The sequence below is a fragment of the Solea senegalensis genome, linkage group LG20, assembly GCF_019176455.1.
Source record: "Solea senegalensis isolate Sse05_10M linkage group LG20, IFAPA_SoseM_1, whole genome shotgun sequence".
In the NCBI taxonomy this organism is placed as follows: domain Eukaryota; kingdom Metazoa; phylum Chordata; class Actinopteri; order Pleuronectiformes; family Soleidae; genus Solea; species Solea senegalensis.
This window is the reverse complement of record NC_058039.1, coordinates 627,501-633,262: the sequence shown is the minus strand read 5'-3', so window position 1 is coordinate 633,262 and position 5,762 is coordinate 627,501. Positions and strand designations below refer to the sequence as shown.

The 5,762-nt window shown below is 42.2% G+C and overlaps 1 protein-coding gene across 1 annotated transcript in view; it reads right to left on the bottom strand.

Annotated features, from left to right (window-relative positions):
- Window positions 1–5,747: 5,747 nt before the first annotated feature.
- Window positions 5,748–5,762, bottom strand: part of LOC122786352 (receptor-type tyrosine-protein phosphatase U-like) — a 153,111-nt gene continuing 153,096 nt past the window's right edge. Inside the window, exon 29 of the mRNA XM_044052602.1 lies at window positions 5,748–5,762. This exon is cut by the window's right edge and continues 1,029 nt beyond it. The gene's annotated coding sequence lies outside the window, so the exon portion shown is untranslated.

Here is a 5,762-nt window from a genome sequence, read left to right as displayed (position 1 = left end):
TATGTCATGGTTTAAGGGTGCAGTGGGACAAAGTGTTGATTTACATCATTAGTTTATCATGAGGTCATTTATGCTGTGTTTGTGTTGTTTATAGGTGAACTCCTCCTCTTACAAGAGCCCACAGTTTGTCTTCATTTATTTCAGTTCATTTTGGGCCATTTCAGACATTTTCCTCCTCATTGGCCTCCACAGATATCTGAGGATTCGCTGTCTCCTTTTTTTCATACACATACAGAAGAGACACAAAAACAGGGCAGGTTTGATTTCACTGAGGCCACAGCTCAAGCTTAAAGGCGGATGTTCACTTCCATTCCAGATTTAAACTAAAAAAGAAAATGATGGTGAAGAGCTGAATAAAAGTAGAACCACATGGAAGGATTATTCACATCATATCCAGTGTCAGCTAAAATAAACAAGGCCTTTAATTTGTCCTTACGTATGTCCTGCATATGTCACCTTTAAAAAGTTCTGATCAATCGTTGTTTATAAAGCACTTTTCATACATTAAAGTGCTTTACATAAGAACATCCTCGTCACGGTCACATGGCTTGATGAATACTTCTCAGACAAAGAACCAGAGGAAACACCAGGAAATAATAGGCAGAAGGTTCTCAAACTGTGGGACTAGTACCACCAGTGGTTTGTAAGCTTCCTCTAGTGGTTCTTGGAATTTTAACCAGAGTCAAATACAACTTTCAAAACAAACATACAATAATTATTAATAATAATACTAAAGCCATAATAAAACCTGTCCCTCGACTGATGTTATGTTATGTACGTTAATTAGAACCAGAGTTTTTCCACAACTTCCTTCAAGGACAATTATGTCAAAACTTCAATATCTATTTCTGGAAGATTTTGTGTCAATAAATAATCTCGGAGGGAGGTTTACCTGCAGCAATACAACTGAAGGACAATTTATATTAGATTTAAAATGAAGAAGTGTATGAGGAAAATAGAGACAGTGATTTTAATCTAGATTAAATTTGTTTGGCAAGTTTATAAGCATTTCCACAAGGATTGTCCTTGAAAGGAAAATGTGCTACACACACTATTTACTATTCTGCTGCTTGTCATGCTCTTAATCTGTATGTATTTCCTACACATATATATTTGTATATATGTACATGTAAATATATACTGTGTATATATGAAGATATAAATAATAAATAAAGAAAACCTTTTTCTTTTTTTTAACCCACTGTCATTATGTTTTCAAGCAGCCAACAAAGAGCTGTAACAAGTGTGGTTTCATGTAAGGATGGTGTGGATGGTGTGTCATTCATTCATTCATTCATTCATAGCTCAGGTGTGACCAGGTCAGTCCAGGACACCACCTCAGACTTCACGTGACACAGAGAGATGAAGGATGAAGGAAGGGTCATTATTGACTCGCCCTCAGGCACCGCCTTGCATCGTCCCTCCTCCCACAACACATTATTCTGTGGGTGGGAGAAGAGTGTCATCACTTCTCTTCCTGCCTCCAGCTGTGAGCACAGTTGCCATTAAACTGCAGCCTTTGTAGTGGTCTCTATCATCCACACCTGACATAATCAATGAGAACAAAAACATCACACCATCTTAAAATGAATTTTTCCAGCTCTCGTGGGACATGATTTGATTTGACCATGTGAAGACGAGACACGTCTTCCACAGTTCACATGCCTGCTGAGAGTAATCTCATTTAATGCCACAGATAAGAGCAATCCTCATGGAGATAAAGTGAATTTGCCATCAGTCACAGGGAGATGAACAGATTCATGTGTATCCACCTCCCATAGTCAATCTGTGTCACAATAAAGGAGATATTAATTGTTTCATGTGGTGAAACACTGTATGGAAAAAGCCAGTGAAGTGGTGAAGTGATGCATCTCTGTATGGATGTTTCCACGTATTTATCCATGCTCCCCTAGGCTCCTGCATCTTCCTCCTTGCTCCTCATCGCTCCTCATCCATGCCCCCGCAGGCTTATCCATGTTCCTCCATGCTCCTCTCTGGAGAGGATGGTGGTGATGTGTATTACGGCGCGTTTCCTCACTAGCATAGTGAAACCAGTACCTGCTCTGACGAGGTTCCGAGCGCGCTGAGTAGGTTCGATGCGTGACGACGTCAGACTGCCGGCCACTGATTGGTCAGAGTGTCGTCACAGGAAGAGACGTGCGACACAAGCATTAACAGAGGAGTCTGGTGTATCGTGACCGGCCGCTGTCAGACCGACTCGGTGCTCCGGTCACGGAGGAACTACTTAACGTAATTAACTGATTTGAACGATTCACTTACACTGAAAACAAGTGCTTTACGAGTCACTAGTCACTCGTTTGTGTGTGTGTAACAAGAAGTCACTGCAGTTTCATGCAGCCGTGCAGCGATGACTCCACCCACGTTGAGTACGTACTATTTTTGTTGTGGAAAACTAACGTAAACCGTGGCGAGGCGAGGCGAGGCGAGGCGAGCTGGGACCATAGTGGATTTAACCATCACACTGTGCTTGACTGCAGGGGTTCTGCAGTCAAGGAACCTCTAGAAGAATAAATATTTTTAAACAATTTAAAACGATTCATGATCAGTTCTTTACAAGGAGCCCTCAGTGCTTTAACACTAACACTGTCTTTATGGTGTCATGACGACGTCCTAGTGGGTTTTAAAGGGATAGTTTAGGTTTTTAGAAGTGTCACGTATGAAGCACTGTCGGCCACTGGTGAGAATCAGCATCATATTGTCCTGATCACTGTCATTAATAACACAGCAGGGACACAGACAGGTTTTAGACACCTGTAATACGACTGCTTATATGTTTGCTGCTATAGTCCTTTAGATTGTTTCTACTACAAACATAAACATCTGAGGTTTTAGCTTGTGAGCACACAGGAGCAGCTGCTTTCATTTATGTTTATTGTCTCTGTAGGTTTGTGTCACTGAGGTAAAACCAAACATCATAATAAAATAACACATTTGGACTTATTGATGGATAAATGAACAACTCTCACTGTGTCCTGTGATGCAAAATCAATGATTTTCCATTTTGGGTTTGGTCCAGACTGCGAGGCAGAAACAGAGAGATGATGGAGCAAACATACTGATCACATCATGGACTGACCGCGCCTCAAACAACCACACTTCCAAAAACCTGCACCATCCCATGAACCCTGCACCAAGTGATGTTTATTGAAAAATGGACTGGACCCAAATGCAAGACTCCACAAATAACAGTTCAAAGTCAGGATCAGAAACTGACTGATCCAAAAACATAAGCACGGGTCATCGACTCAAAAAGAGCGGTACAAACAAATCCTAATCTAATCTGATTCAAATGAACGGGTCGTTATCAGGTTCTGGCAGAGCTTGCTGATGAGCGGATGATTTAAATCAGGTGCACAGCCGTCAGGAGCAAGGGACTAGTGGAGACAGGAATCCAACCCACAACTCACTCTACCACTGAGCCACTGTCGTTCAGTGTCGAGAGCAAACAGCTGAAAATACAAATAAGAGACTTTTAATGCACAACAAACAACAAACAACAAACAACAAACAAACAAACACTACTTCTTTGGGCTGCTGTTGTATACGTGCAGGCGCTCCCTCAGTCAGGTCTGGTCTGTCTGCATGACAGTGTAGTGCAATGACTCAGAGGCAGAATAATAACATCCACACCAAAGCAATCACAACTCACGTACTGCGGCTTTAAAGTGTGACCCCCTCCAGCACAGACCTGCTGGAAACACCAGCCCAGCGGTTTTTGAAAATGTTTTATCAGAGTTCACAAATCAGTTTAAACGGCTCATTGTGCCGGTTCTTTTGTGCAGTTATTAATAACTAACGAGAGAGAATTGGAACAATGGAGGGACATTATGTCTCCTTGTTCGTTTAGTCTCAGGGTGTGACAACAAATACTGAGACAAAACCGGTGAATAATGACCTGTTCAGTGGTGCGTGCACATACTCCGGGAAACACTGAGAAACAATGGCACCTGCACTTTCACTAATTACTGAGCACTATGACAAAAAAGATCTGTTTCTGTTGATTGCCTGGGATGATGATAGTGTGTGTGTGTGTGTGTGTGTGAGAGAAGAAGAATGTTCTGTGATTAATGTAACACACACACACACAGTGAGTCCAGTAGAACCTTCTCACTTCCAGTGCCTGAATGCAGCTGAATGCAGCCTTTCACACTGAAACAATGGCTCCTATGGTAATTATGATAATGAGACTCACAGTGTAGTCGAATGCATTCAGATCAGTCTCAAAACAGAGGGAATATCTGAGGACTTTTGTTTTCTTTGCAGCATCACGGACAAAAGAAGCCGTTTCAAGTTTCAAAGCTTGTTGTTTGTGCACAATGGCGGTTGTTGTTTTTTCATCTTCACCCAACGTGCACAATCTTTTAACCGCAGTGGAAAGAAGATCCTTCAAATCAAAGAAACAGAAAGACAGAGTGTAATTGAACCTGATGGTGACAGCTGCACAATAACTCCCCGTGTGGCCTCTGACCAACTATTCCTGGAGTTCCCTCGTCACCACTGCACTTGCACTCTGCATCTCTGGGATGTGGAAATGGAGATGGAGTGCAGACGTTATACTGGGGTCAAACCCATGGAGCTTATCATGCTGCTCATAAAACACTCTCAACGAGATGCAGATTAAATGTGATCATCAAGACTCTCCAATTAAAAACCCTTTCTGAATGCGAGAGGTTCTGATTGGTGGAGATGATAAAATAAAAGTCAATTAAAGTTGTTAATTAAACTCTTATCAAAAGAATGAATAGTGTAAGAATAAGCCAAGTGCAGCTAAACCCCTAAACCTAGTGTTGTTGGGTTTCTCTGTGTAATGTTGTCTATGTACAGTTCCTTGAGATAATCATTCATTTTGACCCTCTCACTCACTCACTCACTCACTCATTCATTCATCATCTACCACTTATCCTCCACACGAGAGTCGGAACACCGTGGACACTGTCACACTCACACCTACAGTCAATTTCCATTTGTCTAATTGACCTAATCCCCACATCTGCATGTTTTTGGACTGTGGGAACCCTGACCCACGCACACACGGGGGGGAAGGGAAGACGACTGTGAATCCTGATGAAAAACATAATTAAATGATGCTGCAGCTGCAGAGAGAGGGCGAGGAATGATTGTGCAGCTTCTCTGTGTCACAGAATCACTTTCAGACTGTTTACATGTGTCAACGCTGCCGTCTGCTTCATTTATCTGCCCAACGCTAAAACACAGAGACGGCAGCTAAACTCCTGTAAAGTGCAAATGCCGACAAAGTCCCCTCAGTTTATATTTATGATCCTGTGCAACTCCTTCAATTCAAGCCAACTACTGATGTGATGATTTTGTGATTTCTCAGTTATTAAATTGATTGTTAATCTAGCCACTTGCTAATCTAAATGAGCGTAACGTAAATAATTGCTGTGCAGACTAACTCTTGTTAAATCTGCGTCCACGATCCTGTGCTTGTCCTCGTCCTTGCGTTTGTTCCCGTCTCAGCAGTGATTCACCTCGGCTGTCTCTCTGGATCTGTGGAGATCTGGTAACATGGTTAGAACTGTCTCTGACTGTTTTGGCACGACATCGATCACCATCAATCGGCAAAGACTGGCTGATGTTTGTGTTGTCTTACACAGTACGACGACTATAGCGGTGATCGCGCTGTTTCCTGCCAGAGGTCGTTACATTGGCCGTGACCTTGAAGTGAGTTCATGTAAAACAAAGAAAAGACTCATGGAAAACTGTGGTTGTTAAGCAACAAC